The 19,796-nt window shown below is 39.2% G+C and overlaps 1 protein-coding gene and 1 pseudogene across 7 annotated transcripts in view; both read left to right on the top strand.

The window, feature by feature from the left end:
- The window catches only part of GRIK2 (glutamate ionotropic receptor kainate type subunit 2), a 736,860-nt gene that overhangs the window by 276,585 nt on the left and 440,479 nt on the right, over positions 1 to 19,796 (top strand). The gene's annotated exons all lie outside the window — the stretch shown is intronic.
- LOC138849790 (ATP synthase peripheral stalk subunit b, mitochondrial pseudogene) lies at positions 18,488 to 19,363 on the top strand (annotated as a pseudogene).

Raw genomic sequence — 19,796 nt, 5'->3', positions numbered from 1 at the left:
TTATATTTAATTGTTACATGAGAATAGGACTATCTGGGTTGATATTAAAACAAGATTCCGGCTGGCGCCACAGCTCACTTGGCTAATCCTCCACCTGCGGCGCCGGCACCCTGGGTTCTAGTCCCAGTTGGGGCACTAGTTCTGTCCCGGTTGTTATTCTTCCAGTCCAGCTCTCTGCTGTGGCCCGGGAAAGCAGTGGAGGATGGCCCAAGTGCTTTGGCCCTGCACCCGCATAGGAGACCAGGAGGAAGCACCTGGCTCCTGGCTTCGGATCTGTGCAGCACGCTGGCTGTTCCTAGGCTGATCCTCATAATTCAACAACCCTATAGTTATAGGTAGATGTTGCATTTGGAATATGAATCAGAGCTGATTGTGGTAGGTACTGCTAGTGTTTACCGGTGTATGACTTCCACTGCTTCTAGACTTCAGGAAATTATAGTTCCCCAATCCTTGAATTTAGATGTGGCCAAGTAGATTGTTTTGTTGAAGAAATGTGGTATGTAGTATTGCTCACTTCCAGGTGGAAGTATTTAATTGCCTGGCTTTTATTTCTCCAGCTCACACATTTCCTACAGTAATAATTGTATTACAACTCCAAAGCATCTGAAAATGCTGAGCTATAATATTAAAAAGAGCTGTCCCGAAGAATTATCTGTATCTACTACAGACCTTGCATTTGCTATAACAGAATCTCTCCTACTGGTTCTCAGACTTCAGTGTGCATTTAAACTATTATGAAGGCCTGTTAAAACACCTTTTGTTGGCCTTACTCCCAGTTTCTGATTTAATGCGTCTGAGATGTGGCCTGATCTTTTATTCTTATTAAGTTCCCAGTAATCATGATGCTGCTAGTCCACCTACCACCCTTTACAGACCATTATGCTATCCAATATCAACTAATACACACATTTTCACATTTTGAAAAATAATTAACATTCAACCACACTTGTCAATATAATAAGCAAAGGTGTCATTTTGCATATAGAACAATTTTTCAAATTTTAAGCAAACAGGGTGGCTTTATTGTTATTTAACAATAAAAACATCATCCTAACTTCATTATAACTTCTAAAAACATTTATTTGAGGTATCTGAACTTGCTCACTTAGTATTAATTGTGAAAAATATCATTGCCTTTAGACTATTTGAAATTGTTTTGAATTAGCTTTAACATGTGAGAAAAACATTCTACTAATAAAACAGTATAATTGTGAAATGTAAATTAATGACATTAAGAAAACTTGCATTGATATAATATTTTATAATATCTAATTCATAAAGTGTAAAGTGTTACTTTTTAATTTAATTTCTAAAGAGTTTTGAGAAAAGTACTAATTGCATGGTTAATGATGCTGACTTCAATCAAGTATTTTAAAAAAATCTCCTATTCCTTGTTCACAATGAACTTTTTATCCAATTGAAATAATTGGGTTGACATTAAAGAAAGAAAATTAAATCAGCCCTTGAAATCTCAAGACTAACTTGTTAATTACCCTATTAATTACACAATGAGAAATGACGAGCTATAATTTCTTTTCCTAAAATATGGTTGAAGGTCAAAGAGCTATATTACTGGCATAGAAGAAGACCAAAAATTACTAACGATGCTTTTTTTTTTTCTTTTAAATACCATCAGGTGCCATTGGAAACTCAGGCAAGGAACTAAATTTACGTTTCAAGCGCAATCTTTAAACATAGTTTGAAAGAAAAAAAAACCTCTCTCAAAGAAAACAGCACCTATTCTACATTCAGAATACTTGTATTTGTGTGTTGAAAGAAGACAAATCTAGGGACTGCTGTAGTGACGTAGCAGGTAAAACTGTAGCAGGGCTAACATCCCAAATGGGCACCAGTTCAAGTCCCAGCTCTTCTATGTCTGATCCAGCTCCCTGCTGATGCTCCTGGGAAGGCAGCAGAGAATGGCCCAGGTGTCTGTGTCTCTGCACCCACATGGGGAGGTTGGGAAGAGGCTCCTGACTCCTGACTTGGATTGGCCCAGCTCTGGCTGTTGTGGCCATTTGGGGAATAAACCAGCAGATGGAAGACCTCTCTGTATGTGTGTCTCTCCCACTTTCTCTCAATTTGTGTAACTCTGCCTTTCAAAGAAACACATAAATGGTAAAAAAAAAAAAAAAAAAAATTCTGAAAGAAGACAAATACGAAGGACTTGCAAATACCGCACAGGATTTAGCTTTTATACTATTGACACAGTGTTCCAAATGCCTTTAGCCTACAGCATGATCAATATGTATCACATATTTTTATCCATGCATCCAGTGAGAAGTAATTGAATTGCTTCCACCTTTTGGCTGTGGTGAGTCATGTGCTATGATCTTTCCTTAACCTGTATTTTTGGTGTCATATTCAGGAAATCATTGCCACATCCAATGTCATAAAGATTTTCCCCTATATTTTCTTGTAAGAGTTTTGTAATGTAAGATCTTACATTTAAGTCATAGATTTTTTTTCAAAGATCTTACTTATTTATTCATTTGAGAGGCAGAGTTACAGGCAGTGAGAGGGAAATACAGAGAGAAAGCTCTTCCATCCACTGATTCACTCCCCAAATGGCTGCAATGGCCAGAGCTGGACCGATATGAATCCAGGAGCCAGGAGCTTCTTCCAGGTCTCCCACGTGGGTGAAGGAACCCAAGTGCTTGGGCCATCTTCCACTGTTTTCCCAGGCTGTAACAGAGAGCTGGATCAGAGGTGGAGTAGCCAGGACTAGAACCAGTGCCAATGTGGGATGCCAGCATGCAGATGGAGGATTAACCTACTGCACCACAGCGCTGACCTCCAAGTCATAGATCTTTTACAAAGTTTCTATATGGTGAAAATTAAGGGATGAACTTAATTCTTTTGCATGTGGATATTCAGTTTTCCCAATATTATTTGTTGAAAAGTGTTTTCATGTTTAATGATGTTGTCACATTTCTTGAAAATCATTTCACTACATGTTTGAAGGCTTATTTCACAGCTTTCTATCCTTTTTATTTTTAAAGATTTATTTTTTATTTATTTGAAAGGCAGAAATCCAGAAAAAGAGAGAGAGATCTTTCATCCTCTGGTTCACTCCCCAAATGATCAAAACCGCCATGCCTGGGACAGAGAGAAGCCAGGAGCCAGAACTTCCTCCAAGGTTCCCGCGTGGTTGGCAGGAGCACAGGACTTGGGCCATCTTCTGTTGCTTTCCCAGATGCATTAGCAGGGAGCTGGGTTGGAAGTGGAACATTAGGGACTCAATCCCCAGCGCAGGCAGTGTCAGCCCCACAGTTTTCAATTGTATCCAGTTACTCTATGTCAAAACAGTGCCAACTGTTTTGGTTACTTCAGCTTTATAACAAATTTGTAATCAATAACTGTGAAACTTCCAGCTGTGTTTTTCTTTCCAAGATTATTTTGCTGAATCAGGACTTTTGAGATTCCTTGTGAAGTTTAGAATGTATTTTGCTGTCATTGGGAGTTTGATAGGGAATATGTGACTATTAAATCTATAGACTGCTTCAATAGATGCACACTTTTTAAAAAATTCAAGTTTGAGTTACATGGAAGTACACCTTGCAAATAATACATTTATTTTCCAGTTTTATTAGCTTACTTTGCTGTCAACTTGCAAAGACCCTTTATTGAACTCAGATGTCACAGCAGTGCAAGTGCTGCTTCAGGAAGTTCTCACCATTCTTCTTTAATTCTCTTAACTTCTTCATCATTCCTTAATAGTAAGTGCAAAGAAGTCAAATCTCATTAACTTCTATAAATGTACATTTAATGTGAATATATACTTGAATGTAATTTTTTTAATATCATCTTCCTATTCATAAATTTATTATACACTAATTACATATATTGATTAAATATACCAATTCCTTATCAGACACTTTGTTGGCCAAAGAAGAACTAAATATGGATAGGATGTTTCCTGTTCTACAATTATTTAAAAACTAGTCTTCCAGACAAAGTATAATATGGTATGTGAAGTGTTGAAAGAGAATCATTTAAAAATTTTAATGCATACAGAATGTAAGATGAGTGAGATCCAGCTGCTTAGAGAAAATAAATAGAAATAACATTTAAACAGAGTCTCCAAGGGATTTTAAGGGTGGTTAGGATAGGAAATGCAATTTCACAGAGCTGTGAAGTAATATGATAGATTTGTAGTAAGATGAAATATATACTGTGATTGAAACACAGGTCATTAGTTAGTGTTACCCATGAATAATAACCAGTGGGTTAAAAGAGACCATGAACAGTCTAACAGGACTGTCACAGCATGTAACCACTTAAGGACTATAGAAGGTTAGCCAGAAGCAACCTTGCACAGGGCCAACAGTAGAACTAGAGAGGATTGAATATCACCGGACATGTTGGATGCATAAATAGGTACAAAGAGGACATTAGGGACTATCTTGGTTTGGGCTTCATCAGGAATTAATAAACTTTCTTGAATGAATTTACATAATCCATTTTTAAGTAAACATTTTAGATTTATTAAAATATCTTAGAAAATTTAAAAGTCAAGTTTTATACTCATTAGATCTGTTCACCCAACTGGCTCTCATATTAGGCACAGAACAGAATCACATTTTCTTATCTTCTTTGAAGTTGGATGAAGTTGTGATTTTCTCTTGCCAGTGAAATATGAGCAAAAATACTGAGTCATTTCTGGCTGGATGTTTCAAGATCCAGTAATCAGTTTGTCACATTTTCTGCTGCATGCCTTGGCAATGATGAAGGCATGTCTCCAAATGGAAGTCCTGGAGTTAACTACAACATGCCTTATACCCACCCTACCATTCCAAAGTAGACAAGCAGTGTCACGTTGTTTAATCTCTGAAATTTGTAGACTACTTTTATGGAAACATAACAGCTTTCCTGACCGATACAACAAATAAAATGGGTGTAGAAAGCCTTTATAACAGAGAAGAAGGAAAATTTAAAAGCAACTGCATTCTTAAAAAAAAAGGAAGCTTTGACCGGCGCCGTGGCTCAATAGGCTAATCCTCCGCCTAGCGGCGCCGGCACACCAGGTTCTAGTCCCGGTTGGGGCACCGGATTCTGTCCCGGTTGCCCCTCTTCCAGGCCAGCTCTCTGCTGTGGCCAGGGAGTGCAGTGGAGGATGGCCCAGGTGCTTGGGCCCTGCACCCCATGGGAGACCAGGAAAAGCACCTGGCTCCTGGCTCCTGCCATCGGATCGGCGTGGTGCACCCTCCGCAGCGCGCCGGCTGCGGCGGCCATTGGAGGGTGAACCAACGGCAAAGGAAGACCTTTCTCTCTGTCTTTCTCTCTCACTGTCCACTCTGCCTGTCAAAAAAAAAAAAAAAAAAAGAAGAAGCTTTAACTATGCTGATATTTAACTTTAAAAGTTATTTGTTGTTATACAAAGGTTTAACTCAACATGGCAATTATTAACTTAATTGTGAGAGATGTTCACTCTGAAGCCTCCCTCAGAATAGCCTGTCAGTAGCTGTTGCGTTACAACACAGGTTGCAATGATAAAACTGCAGGGTTAGGTCCCCAAATGCATCAATTGGCCATCACCAATTTCTCCCTCAAATGAGAAAGCATGATACTTAAAGGGGGTTGTTCTGAATCTTACATGAGGCAAGGTAGATGAAATAACTGACACACACTAAGTTAAATAATAAAAGGTATTCGTATCTTTCTAAAGGTTTGCTTATTGCAAATTTAAAATACCTAATACTTTTAAATGTAAACCATTTCTGTTCAACAGAATTGAAGCTTAATTTTAAAACTTCCCATCTCTCTTGAGCAAATAAATGTCATGATATTCTTTAAAACAAAATGAGATCATCCAATTAGCTGAAAGTTTTTCTTTATAGAATCAATTTTACAAGTTGACAATATTTTGTTTGGCTATTATTTTAATGAAAACCTGAACTTCATTGCTTTCAATTAATCCTTGTGATATTTTTAAGAAATTTGATACTGTAATATTTTTAAATTGCATTAATACATTTATTTTGATTATGAGTAACATTTATGTTTGGCTGTGGTTCTAGGACTATGGGATATAGAGGGGACCTTTCCCAATTCTGTCAGGAAAAGTGTGACTGGTGCTAGGGCTTATACCACCAAAGCATATTCTCAGGACTAGGGGATGGGATCTTAACCCTGTTATAGTCCTACAGGGTGACTACAAGTTATACACGAGATTTGCACTGGCAGGTATGGGTCCAGGGAGCTGGAATGCAGGCAGGTTCTTCCCTAGGTCACATTGAATAGATTCCAGTGGGTTTGAGGAAATTAGTAGTGACTGTTACAGTTCTGGTATTGCACAACAATTGCACAAGGTGGGAACCAAGTGCTAGGGTTGGTGTTAGCCACCTACCTGAAGAACAATGCACTAGAGCACTCCAGATACCAGTGAATGAAAATTATTCCCAAGATTGTAGTAGTAACATCAACAGTTTTGCAAAGTACAGATGGAAATGCCCCCAGTTTTCATGTGATATGCAAGAGTAAGCTGGGGTTTGTCTCTGGGGCTCGTATTGCTGAAAGCTAGGAATTGCAGAGGAAACATCCTCAGGTCAGGTCCAGATTTTTATGACCAGCTGCTGGTGCTAGCCCCAAGAAGCTAAGGAGAATCCCTGCATATTGACTAAAGTAAGTGAGTGCTCATGCTCAGAGCTCCCATGTTGCAGGATGCTGTAGGTTTGCTCTCCACCCTGTAAATGGCCCTGAGTCTGGCTCTGGTTACTTCTGGTAGCAGTGTCATTGTGTGCTGTCTGCTGAATTGGAGCACAGTTCAGGTAGGATTCTGCCACACCCAGTTGAGGTTGGCACTTTGGTATGGTGGGGGAGGGGAAAGTGCAATGACTGTATATTTTCAGAGCAAACTGCCCAGACTCCAGTCAACTGCCCAGGCTGGACTTGGAGTCAGTGGCAGGCTGTGAAATTCTCCCTCTGTTAAAGCTGCCAGTGTCAGGGCACCATGGCCTCTTCTTCCTACCTTGTCTGGGGAAGACGGTATTTCTCAGGAGGCAGCCAACTACATAGGTGCAGGTTTGGTTGGTGGTATGATCATGTGCTTCAGACATGTTTATCCTCTTTCCTTGCTGTCCCATGGAATCGCTCTTCTTTTTCTGTCGCTTCTCCACTGAACATTTCTGTTAGTCCCAGAAAGTGGTCCTTCCTTTGCTTTTCTGTTGTCTTTCTATGGGTGAGGTCAGTGCAGTTTTTCATTATGGAGTCATCCTGGATCCACTTCATGAAATTTTCCTGTTTTCTTTTTCTTAACACCTTATTTGTTTATTTGGAAGTAGGAAAGAGAGAGAGAGAGAAAGAGAGAGAGAGAGAGAGATTGAGATTTTCTCTCTGCTGTTCACCCTACTAACAGATTCAACCACTGGGGCTCAACCAGGTTGAAGCCAGGAGCCAGGAATACCATTACGATCTCCCCCATGGCTGGTAAGGGCACACGTACTTGGGTCATCTTCCACTGCTTTCCCAGGCATATTAACAGGGACTTGGATTGGAAGCAATGTAGCCGGACTCAACTGGTGCTCCAGTATGGGATGCTGGTATCGCAGGAGGTAGTTTAAACTGCTGCACCACAAAGCTGGCCTCTATAGAATATTTTCTATTTTTGCCATTTCTTTTTACATTATATTAAAAAGTATCAATGGGGACTGCCTACTGTTCTCATAAGACTTTTAGTTTATTGCTTCCTTCTCCAATAAGCTGTTCCATGAGAGCAAGAAATCTGTTGTTTTCAGTACTTTGTACCTTCTGGTACAGGCCATGTAACAGTATACATTTGTTGAGTGAACAAAGAGTAAATACTTGTAGTTCTCTTTCCAAGAACTTATATTCTGACACAACTACATCCCCCACTTGGATTTTTCAGGAAAAGCTTTTGTTATCTTCTTGGTGATTTAAATATAAAACTACAAGTCTGTGTGAGAAAGTAGGAGATGTACTTGTATTGATCAAAATTAGTTAGTTCTTACCACCTGGCCTTCTGACAAGGTAAAAGTGTGTACAATTACAAAGGAGCATGAAGAAACCTTAGTCAGTGATGGAAATATTTGTTATCTTGACTGTGGTAATGATGCAATGCTGTTAAAACTATCAAACTTTACACTTTAAACACGTGCATTTTAGGGGTTGGCACTGTGGCATAATGCATTAAGCTGCTGCCTGCAATGGCTGCATCCTGTATGGGTGCCGATTCGATTCCCAGCTGCTCCACTTCTGATCCTGCTCCCTGCTAATGCTCCTGGGAAAGCACTGAAGGATGGCCCAAGGAGACCTGGAGGAAGCTCCTGGCTCCCGATTTCAGCACAGCCCTGGCTGTTTTGGACATCTGGGGAGTGTACCAGTGGATGGAAGCCATTTCTCTTTCCTTGTGTCTCTATTTCTCTCTCTGTTATTCTGCCTTTCAAATAAATCAGTCTTTAAAAATGTGCGTTTTTAGTTTATTTCAGTTGTATCAGAATAAATTTGAAAATGAAAATTAAAAAAACAGCCAGGATAACATCTCAAATTGCCATTATTTTACAACTGAAACAATTCTGTAACTATTCTGTTCCTACATTTCAAAATTTGCAAAAGATATCCACAGAAAATTTTGGATGACTTTTGAGATTCTTTAGCAATGGAACATATTACATTTCCTACAATAAATTAAAAGTTCTGTATTTCTGTTTCTGCCAGTATCATGTTAAAATTTCCAACATTTATCCAGTAATAGATAGAAGGAAAAGAACAGAGACCTTTGGGGAGGATTAAAGCATTACCATAAACATAAAGCAGAGACATTGGAAAGAAATGTAGTACATAAGAGATAAACATCAATAATAACATCAAAATAACAATTAAAATCTTGCTGCATGCCAATTATAGTCTAAGCACTTAGTATATAATGCTCATTTTTCTGGTTTCATAACAAGTCTGTTTTATTGTCCCCTTATACACAAATATGACATCTGAGTCTTAAGGTCATTGAAGAACATTTCCAAGAGAATGAATGTTTTAGTAAGTGTCAGAATCAAGGTTTTAACCCAATATATCCAATACAGCATTCATAATCTTAACTGTAACTCTTTTTCTCTTTTTTTTTAAGATGTTATTTATTTATTTGAGAGGTAGAGTTACAGACAGTGAGAGGGAGAGACAAAGAGAAAGGTCTTCCGTCCATTGGCTGTAATGGCTGAAGATGTGCCAATCCGAAGCCAGGAGCCAGGAGCTTCTTCCAGTCTCCCACATGGGTGATGGGTGCAGGGGTCCAAGGAGTTAAGCCATGTTTTTATTTATTTATTTGAAAGCCAGAGTTACACAGAGAGAGGAGAGGCAGAGAGAGAGAGAGAAAGAGAGAGAGAGAGAGAGAGGTCTTCCATCCTCTGGTTTACTCCCCAGGACAGCTCTGCCTAGCTGAGATTGAATCCTGCGAGATTGAAGGCACCTCATCATCTGATGTGGTTGCCCAGCCACCTCCCAGTCAGACTCAAAGTGGGGCTGTGGATTCTTCCCTCCACTAGAATCTCTAGAATCTCTGGTTCACGTAAGTACAAAAGGCATAGTGTTGCTGCCTGCCCATCACTACCACCAGTACTGCCACCAGTAAGGCAGCCTGCGTCAGCCAGTTGCTGTGCATGTGCACAAAAGCTTCTGCATCTGACACCCAAACCCAAAATGGCACCTGTCCTTTCTCAGCTGGGCAGCGTGTACTGTTGTGGGGAAGGTGGGGTGAGATAATGTGCCCACCTGTACTTGCACTGGGTCCACAGGCAGTAGCAGCTGTTACCCTCAGGGCTCCAGTCTGGACTCATGCCACGCTCTCCCTCTGGCCATATCACCGTGGGTTGCTGTGGTTCTGTCTCACCTCTGTCTCCATACTGCCACCCGTTCTGGCTCCCAGCTGCTGCAGTTGTGTTTGTGCTTGTGCTGTGCATCCGCACCTTCCACACAAGCCCACAACGTTCCTCTTTCTTCTGTAGGATCTCCAGTGTGGGTTTCTCTCCAGTCCTCTCCCCTGAGCATGCACTTTCTACACCTTCTACACCTTTTTTATTTTTTTTTACTGGCTATCCTTAGCTTAGTGCACTATGTTGTTCCCTAATCTCCCATTTTGGAATCTTTGCCATTAATTATTCCAAGGTATACTTTTATATAGATATTTTGTTATATCATCAAAAGCCACAAATTATGGCCCAAACCACCTCATCCCCATGTAGAAATTCTTTCACTGAGCAATGTTTCCTCTGGGAAATGGATACGAATATTGCCCCAGATACTATTTTCTTTATATTATGAATCAAGATAGTATGCACAGTGATACTCATTGCTCTTAATGCAAAGAAAGATATATGCCAATGATTAACTAAAGCAAGAATGTCAAGCTCTAAAGATTATTTACCAACCCATGATCCTATGTATTTACTCTTTTAGATAATAACAATTTTATTTTTCAAACTGTTGTTCCTGTGGTTATTGAATTGAATGAGGAACTAAATATTATGAATACTTACTGGAGCCATTCTCATAGAAGTTCCTTTTTAACTACTTGGTTCAATCTCAAGTCCATGTGTTAGCCATTCTACTACTATGCCTCTAGACCACAGCAAGTTGTTGCACTACTCAAAACATTTACCAAATAATTTCCTCACAGACAGTGACTGACAGTACACCACAGAGATGTTTATTAGCTGATAATCAGTCCACATAAATTACAAGCTACAGTCAAGTTTTTATGTGCACTCATATTTTCATAAAGTATTAGAAGTTAGTCTCTTTCTCAAGCTTCTCTGAATGCTGTCCCCATAATGTGTGTGAGATTTAAGACTTAAAAAAAATAGGCAATGGAGTTTATAAAATGTTCAGGCCAGTTTATTGTGCTTTCAGGAAGGGTCAGGGAAATCAGACCAAATGTCAGCAAAGAGTAAAGAGAGAAAGCCCACAGTATGAGCTCTGGGTTATTGGTGGCTGAACACTGTGTGGCTGAAGGAGAGGAGGAAGAAAGTAAGAAAGAAGACACAAAAGGGTGCAGAAGGTAGCAAGTACCAGCCAGGATGTTCTTTGGCACCAGATCTGAACAGAGACCACATATTAGGACTGCAGATGACAGTATCAAAGGTCAGGAAAGCCATTTTGCCATACCTAAATCTTCCAAAGACGCCTCAGTCAGCTAGCTGATTCAGTGCTCCTGGACAAGCTCTCCGAAACAGGATTTCCTGGGATACCCTGATAAATTACTCCATCCTTTGATGAAAACAACCTGAAAGTAAGTTGGCCCCATCCATAGTGTGCATTAAAGTCCTTCATTTCTTTCTGCTTAATTTCTTATCTGCCTTCAAGAGCAGATGTTTTCCATACCACAACTAAAGAGCAAGGTTGAAAATATTAATAATACCTCAAGATGAAACAGATTGAAAAGTATGTCAGTCTAGATGAGCAGAAACATAGCTTTTACTGTTTGGTTAAGCAGGAGAGAAAAACAGGTGAGCATTTGTGGCGCAGCTGTAACCTGCCAGTTGGGACACTCACATCCTATTTGGACGGCCTGGGTTTGAGTCCCACCTCTGTTTCCAGTCCAGCTTCCTGCTAATGTGCACCCTGGGGGCAGCATATAATGGTTCAACTACGTGGATCCCTGCCGCCTATGTGGAAGACCAGGAATGAGTTCTGGCTTCAGTCTGTCCCAACCCTGTTTTTGTCGACGTCTGAGGAGTGAAACAGTAGATGGAAGAACTTTCTTTCTGTCCCTCTGTTTTGCTTTCTCTCTTTCAAAGAAATAAAAATAAATAGATAAAATTGAAAGAAAATAAAAGAAACGAAAATGTGTACAGTCTTCTTGATTCCTGAAGCACCAGCAGGATTACCAATGAGAAGAAAAAGGAGAGAGGACGGAGTCTTATTACAAAAATAAAATGTATATGCTTCCTTCTTGATTTAGCCCAAAACTTCTCCATTAAAGATTACTCAAATAGAAGGTAAAGCAAAAACAGTTTTGTCTTATAAATGACTCTTCCGACAATCAGCTAATGCAGGTGCTGGTGTGCATTAACGGAATGTCAGCCCAAGCCTCAAGAGAAAATGGTGTTCCACAAGCCAATATCTCTTTGAGGAGGCTGCAGCCTGCACCCTACAGAGCCTGCCATCCCTCTTCACTCTGTTAGAAATAATCACTCCTAAGTGGCCCATCATCAGTGCCAGACCGATTTTTTTCCACATTTGCTAAAAGCTTTTCCCTTGGCCCACTTTTATTTTTTCTTTTGTTTCTAAGTAACCATTTTAATTCCCTCTCCCCTTATTTTGCAGTGAACATCCCTAGAAAAATCTGATTTGAAATGTGGCTTACAGCTAGATTTCTTCTTTCCTCCTGTACATCCCCCTACCCCCAGCTCCTCGTAACAGCCATTGCATATGCATTAACCAAAAGCCCCATTAATGGAGCATTGTTTCCCACTTCTGCAGACAGAGAAGAAAGAGACCTCCAGTTGGAATGAACTCTTTTTGTATTATCATTTTTGGGGGCAACAAATAGCTTCCTTTTAAATTTAGAAATGGCATTGAGGCCCTAAATTGCAGCCATCTAAAATGTTTTACTCTCATCTTCACTTTCCTAGATTATGGACCAATTTTCACCCAGAATGAATTATTCAAATTGTGCCCAGTCTTCTGAATCCTTAGAAAAAACAATGCCTTAGCACTTTGGGTCTATTCTACTCATTTATCCTTTGGCACATTCTGCCCGTTACTGGCAGACATACTTATTTTCAACATATAATTTATTTCCACAAATGGACTGCAAGCTTCTCAAGATGAAAGGTCATGATCGTTTATTCATTCATTCATTCATTCAGCAAACTTATTTGAACATCTACCACGTGCTAGACATGCCCTAACCACTTGTGATACAGCTGTGAACTAATCAAGCATAAAACCCTTTCTTGATAGGGTTTATATTCCATGGAGGGAGACAGAGAATGAGAAATCAGTGTCATCAATATGTAAGTAAGAATGTATGTTAGAAGGTGATAAGTGCAATAGAAACAATTTTAAGCAAAGTAGGAGAAAACTGAAGTATAAAAGAAAGCTACAATTTTGGTAGTCCAAGCAGACTAGTTGTGTGCTGATGAGGAACAGTTTTTGTGTGTGTGTGTGTGTGTGCAAATTGTGGAACTCTTTATTTAGTATAGAGTTGGTCTTCTGTGAATAAAGTTAATTGAAAATGGATCTTAGTGGAGAATGGGACTGGGAATGGGAGAGGGAGGAGGAGAAGGAGGGTTGAGAGTGTGGGTGGGAGGGCAGGTATAGTAGGAAGAATCACTATATTCTTAAAGTTGTACTTATGAAATGCATGAAGTTTGTATTCCTTAAGTAAAAGATTTCTTTGGGAAAAAAAGAAAAAAGAAAAAAATAATGTGGATGCAAAGAAGAAGAAATCCTAGACAAAGGACATATCCTAAGGAGACAACTTAAACAATGGAGCTATCATCAACTGAATGAGAAAACTGTGATTGGAGCAGATTACAATTTGGACATGTTAAACTTTGGGTGCCTCTTAACATCCAAGTGAACATGTGATAGAGGAGAGAGTTGGATGTAGGATTCTGGAGATCCAGTAGGGAATGGACTGAAATATTCTTTGGAGAATATTATTAAGGTCATTATAATTAAGGTCATTATATATAAACTAGATTATATATTATTATATATATTATATTATATATAAGCTAGGTTATATCAACAGATATGTGAATCTGTGCAAAGAAGACAGATGAGAAGAAATGGTCTGTGATATAGGGAGAAAATCCAGAAGATGGGATATCTTGAAAGTCAAGTGAAGAAACCACATTAAAAAGGCAGTGAGGGATGAGCATTTGGCCTACTGGCTAAGAAGCTGGTTAAGAAGCCTGTGTCTCAAATTGGGTGCCTGGGTTCAATAACGAGCTACACTCTTGACTCTAACTTCTTTAGCGGACCCTGGGAGGCATCAGAAATGGCTCACGTGAGCCACCTACATGGGATTCCTAGGATCCTAAGCTCCCAGACAGGCTCAACCACTGTAGGTATTTGCAGAGTCAGTGAGAGGATGGAAACTCTCTCTGTCTCTTTCTATCTCTGTAATTCTGCTTAAGTAAGTTTAAAAATAAATAAATAAATAAGAGGCAAGTAGTGATATTGCTGAATTGTCAAGTGAAATGAAGGCTGAAACTTGATCCTTATATTTAGCAACCTGGAAGTTCATTGTTAATCTTAACAAGGGTAGTTTCAGTAGGATGATAGAGTTTTAAACAACTGATTAGATTGAACTCAAAACCGACTGCAAGATATAGTGGACTGAATGTGTTTCTGAAATGAAATTCTTTTTGAAAATCTCATCCCAATGTGTTGGTGTTTAGAGGTGGGATCTTTGGGAGGTAATTAGGTCCTAAGGGTGGAGCTCTAATGAACATGATTAGAACCTATATACAGAGGGATTGTAGAGATAGCTCATTAACCTGAAGTCTTATAAGGATACATTGAAAAAGTGGCTGCTCACTACACGGAAGGCCCTCATCAGGACTCGAACATAATAGTACCTGACTTGTAAATTCACAGCATCTACAAGAGAAACAAATGCCTATATTTTTAATAAAGACTAATTTATTTATTTATTTGAAAGTCAGAGTTATGGAAATGGGCAGAGAGAGAGAGATCATCATTCCTCTTGTTCACTCCCCAGATGGCCACAATGGCGAGGGCTGAACCAAGCTAAAGCCAGGAGCCACGAACTTCATCTGGTCTCCCTTGTGGATGCAACGGGTCATCCTTGCCTGCTTTTCCCAAGTTATTAGCATGGAGCTGAATCAGAAGTGAAAAGCCAGGACATGAACCAGCATCCATATGGAATGCAGGTGTCGCAGATGGTGGCTTTACCTGCTACACAATAACGCCAGCTCCAAAAATGTCTTGTTTATAAGCCATGTAGACTACGGCACTTCATTAACATGAACTTAGAAAGAAGACAAGGAATTTAGAAATCAAACCACAACTTTTTCTGAAATGTTCTCTGCAAAGGAAAAAAAAAAGGCAGAAAAATGAAGTGGTAAATGGCAGAGGAATCAGTGTCAGGAAAAATGTTATTAAAATTAAATTAATTAGTATGTTTATATTCTCATAGGAATAAACTGTAGTGAAGGAAACTTTGAGACAATTGAGAGAATTCTGGCCAACTATGTTAGTAATATGAAAGTATTTTTTAAATAGCATAACAATATGAATATATTGTTATTTTTTCATAGCAGGTAGCATAGCAGTTTTCTCAAAGGAGAGATCTAATTTGTGATGGCTTTGATTAACCCACTTGGCAGTTAGACCTCTGGGGCTTGTCACAGCTGGTGCTTAAGATTGCGGAATTGAGATAGAGTTTATATTTGCCATAAGAAAGAGGGAGAGAAGTGGATAACGCATGAGGAAAAGGAAACAATGTGTCGCATTACCAAGAGAGACTTAGGGATTTTTGGAATGTGTTGTGACTTGTAATAAAAATCTTCTCTCCTGTCTTTCCCACTAACTTTACTGCAAAATCTACACTTGTAGGTTTCATTTTGGAAAGTGTCAAGATCTGCTGAAAGTTGCCTTAAGGTTGTAAACATATTTAGAGTGCAAATAGAGCTTGCTCATGGGAGGATACCACATGGGGTTACACATTTGATTCTGTCTGCCATACCTCCATTTTCTGCTTGCCCCAGGCAACTCTTATTTGTTTCATACCAAATTACCCACTCAAAACATGTTACCCATCTCATTCTTCAATATCTTGCCTGGAAACATATACTCCAGACTGACTTATTTAGTTACCTGGTTCTGAGCTGTCACCCTTGCCTATCTAAGGACACAGCCTATGCTTACTGTCTCCCACTTCTACCTGTCACCATTGTATTTCCCTTTTGTCCAATGCCAGGTAAACTGAGTTTCCTAGACTCACTGTTCTGTTTCATTGCCAGTGCCTTCAAGTATCAAGTTCCCTCTTCCTGAAATATGTTATTCTCCCATAAAGAGTCAACCCCCTTCTTTACCTTTTAAACTCAGAATCCTTTAAAATTTCATCTTAAATAGCTTTTGACTATAAAATTTTACTTTCCTCTGCACTTTGCTGATGGTAGTACTTATTGAAATGTACTACAACTGATGGTTTATTTTTCCTCTCCCTCAACCCCAGGATAATGTCTGTCATTTGGTTTCCATGGTTTTTTATGCAACTAGGAGAGTATAGTAGCTGCTTAAAAATATTTATCAAAATTGAATAAGCAACTGATGTCACAATTTGGGACTACCATGCCAGGTACTTAACTTAAGCTCTGACCTCATGTAAGTAGGATTTAGAGTTCATCTACTATTCTAAAATCAATGCCATTGTGTCTTATAATGATCAGCAGATACCCACATCTATACAAAAATACAAATGGGATCCTGTCATTTGTTTGAACTGTTTTGTTTTGCTTTTTTGTCCTCCAGTCTTTTGTTGAAATTAGAGACTGATTGCTCCTGAATCACAATGAATTTCACTGGTGTCCTTAACTCTAGCCTAATGCTTTCTGCTACCCTCTGATCTCTGCTTCTAGCTACCAGAGTGTTTCCCAAATTGAATAGCTGGACAAGGTTCTCTGAAGCCTGAATAGGAGGTAGAGATTACATGGCATCTGTTGCTACTTAACTCCTGTCATCCTATTCCTGTCTCCACACTGACATATTCAAGACCAACACCAATGCACGTTACAAAATATTTCAAGACTGACATTATAGATTTCTGTTTGGGAAGAAGGACTGCCCCACTGATGAATTAGTTTTCTACTTCAGCTGTGCTACTTCCAACTTACTGTTCTTTTGCCCACCCAGAATGTCAATACATCTCACAGCTGAGACCTGAATATGGATCTCTGCCAGGAGTTTGCCATTAGCTCTGCCCTTTCTTCTGCCTTTTGATACTTTCTACATGCCCAGCCCACTCTCCTATCCACCTCTGCTCTGAAATCATCTCCACCTCCCACGCTTTACCTTGCATGCACTACTCTTCCTTCTGTTGAAAACTTTGTTTTTAGTGCAGTTTTAATTTTATCAAGAAATTGGAAATGCAAATAACTCTTACCTTTGAATATTATGAAAACTATAGCTAAAGAACTTTGCATGAGACATCAGTGATTCTCATCCCTAGTTTATCTCATAGAGGGTAATGAAGTTACAAAAACCTTTACAGTGCCTCTGATTTTAGGGTACTCATGTAATGATTATTCTCTTCTTAAGTCTCATGTTCAGAGGTTTCTTCCAACTGTTTAAGAAGATTCAAACATATTTTCAATAGCAAAACTGTTAATTGTACTTTAGTTCTGATCCCAAGAACTGCAGAGTCTGTGTTCTGCCCAGTAAATCTAATAGGTAAAATACCAGTGGAGCATGGATGTTTTTTGGAGGCACTTATTCTATCCTTCATGACATGGTTAAATATTCTTCTTAAGGTGGGGGTGGCTCTGTGGTTTAGTGGATAAAGCCACTGTTTACAATGCTGGTATTTCATATGGGTGCTTGTTCATGTCCTGGTTGCTCCACTTCAGACACAGCTCACTGATAATGGACTGGGAAAGCAGCGGACGGTGGCCCAAGTGTTTGAGCACCTACCACCCATGTGGGATTACTGGATGAAGCTCAGTTTCCACTTTGGCCTGTCCCAGCCCTTGCCATTGGGACCATCTGGAAAGTGAATCAGTGGATGGAAAATCTCTGTTGCTCCATCTCTCCCTCTCTCTGAGTAACTCGGACTCCCAAATAAATAAATCTTTTAAAAAATATTCTTCTTAAGGCATATTATTATCTAGATATTTTGACAGACTTGTCAAAAGGAAGCAGGACTTACTGAGCTCAGTTTATTTACCATTTTTTTCTTATATTTATTTATTTATTTGAAAGTTAGAGTTACAGAGAGGCAGAGGCAGAGAGAGAGAGAGAGGTCTTCCATCCACTGGCTCACTCCCCAGATGGCTGCAATGCCCAGAGCTACTCCAATATGAAGCCAGGAGCCAGGATTTTCTTCCAGGTCTCACACACAGGTGCAGGGGCCCAAGGACTTGGGCCATCTTCTACGGCTTTCCCTGGCCATAGCAGAGCTGGATTAGAAGTGGAGCAGCCAGAACTTGAATCGGCACCCATATGGGATGCCAGCACTGCAGATGGCAGCTTTACCCACTACACCACAGTGCCGGCCCCATACCTATTTCTAAGAACAATTTTTCATAATAAAAAATATAGCTGGACCAGAGTACAAATTTCACATCTGCCACTGACTAAGTTTAAATAATTTTTATTATGCTTAAATTTCTCTGCCTCATTTTCCTGACCAGAAGAAAACAACTTGCACATAATAAATGGTCATAAACATTATCAAATAACAATTTAATTTAGATAAAAATAAAACAAGTTGTGAGCAGCCATCTTGCTCCTAGGTTCTCTGGTCAGGATCACAGGGATACCTGGGCTGTTGTTGATGATGTTTTCCACTGTGATGTTTTCTGCTGCTGTCACAGAAGAGTCCTATCTGAATAATGTAGGTCTCCTAGGTCCAGAGGTATGGTGGGCAACAAAGATTTTCCACATGGGGAGGCCAAATCTTGCCCCTGTACCATCTCTCCCTCAGGAAAAGTTCATTTAGGGCTGATCCCTGGAGAATTCTTCCAGTCCCTTTATCATAAAATTGGTGTAGCAGGACGTTACATGCTCATAACTGGTCTTATTTTATGTCTGTCCAAAGAAATATTTGTGATTACCTCAGATACCTCTACCATATCGATAGTAGGGTTACTTGTATATGTAATTTAAAAAATATGGTGCCTTGATTGGTGAATTTGCTGATCAATTCTATGAGAAAAAAAAATCACTCAACTAGAGAAGGTGAAGCAGCCTTCCATCAGAGAAATCCAGAATGCAATGCACAAGAAAAGTCATTGCAGACTCTGGTTCAGAAATGCCACTACTTTTTTTTTTTTTTTTTTTTTGCCACTACCTTTTTGATGTCCACAGGAAGAACATTGCTAGGCCTTGGAGATGACTTACTGTGAGCAGCTTCATAGAGCACACAAGAAGGTAAAGAATTGCCTGGACTATCTTGTTTCTGTGCAGAATATGATGCAACAAAAGGAACAAGAGCACATGATAAACTGGTGGAAAAGCATCTGGTGCAGAGCCTTTGAACAGCAAGAAAAAGGAGACAGTTGCCAAATCTATTGCAGAGCTAAAGCTGCTGGCAAAGAAGGCACAAACAAGTCAGTTCTGCAAATGTACCTGTCCAGGTTGAGGTGATTAGAAATAGTTGACTCACTAGATCAAAATGAATATGACCTTTGCTCTCTACTGAAGTTACACTTTATCCTTCCTAAAAGTCACATTTGAATTTCATAAAATGAGAGATCCCTTGGCCAGTCATAAGTTTCTTATCCTTTTTTTCTGTATTTCAGATTGTTCCATGATCACTTTATTTTTTATTTTTTTAATGTGAACAAATTTCATGCATTTCATATATACAGATAGGGGCATAGTGATATTTTCCACCCATGACTACTTTTAATGAGCAGCTTGCTTTTATTAAAACATGCTGCCTGATTATTACTAAGTTATAGTTTGAATTTGTAATTAACTTTACCATCCTGCAATAAAGTGGCTATTGAAATATTTTTCAAGTTGCATAATTTTCTAAATTACTGCTTTGCCATTTATCATATAGGCAAAATTTAACATATCACTGAACTAAAAAAGTAAGTGAATGAATTGTTTTACTGTTTTTTAAAGTTTAAAATGAATCA

This window comes from Oryctolagus cuniculus, chromosome 5 (assembly GCF_051225735.1).
Source record: "Oryctolagus cuniculus isolate XC-2025 breed Fujian yellow rabbit chromosome 5, ASM5122573v1, whole genome shotgun sequence".
Classification (NCBI taxonomy): domain Eukaryota; kingdom Metazoa; phylum Chordata; class Mammalia; order Lagomorpha; family Leporidae; genus Oryctolagus; species Oryctolagus cuniculus.
Note: the sequence above shows the minus strand (reverse complement) of the source record. Positions and strands in the feature narration are given on the sequence as shown.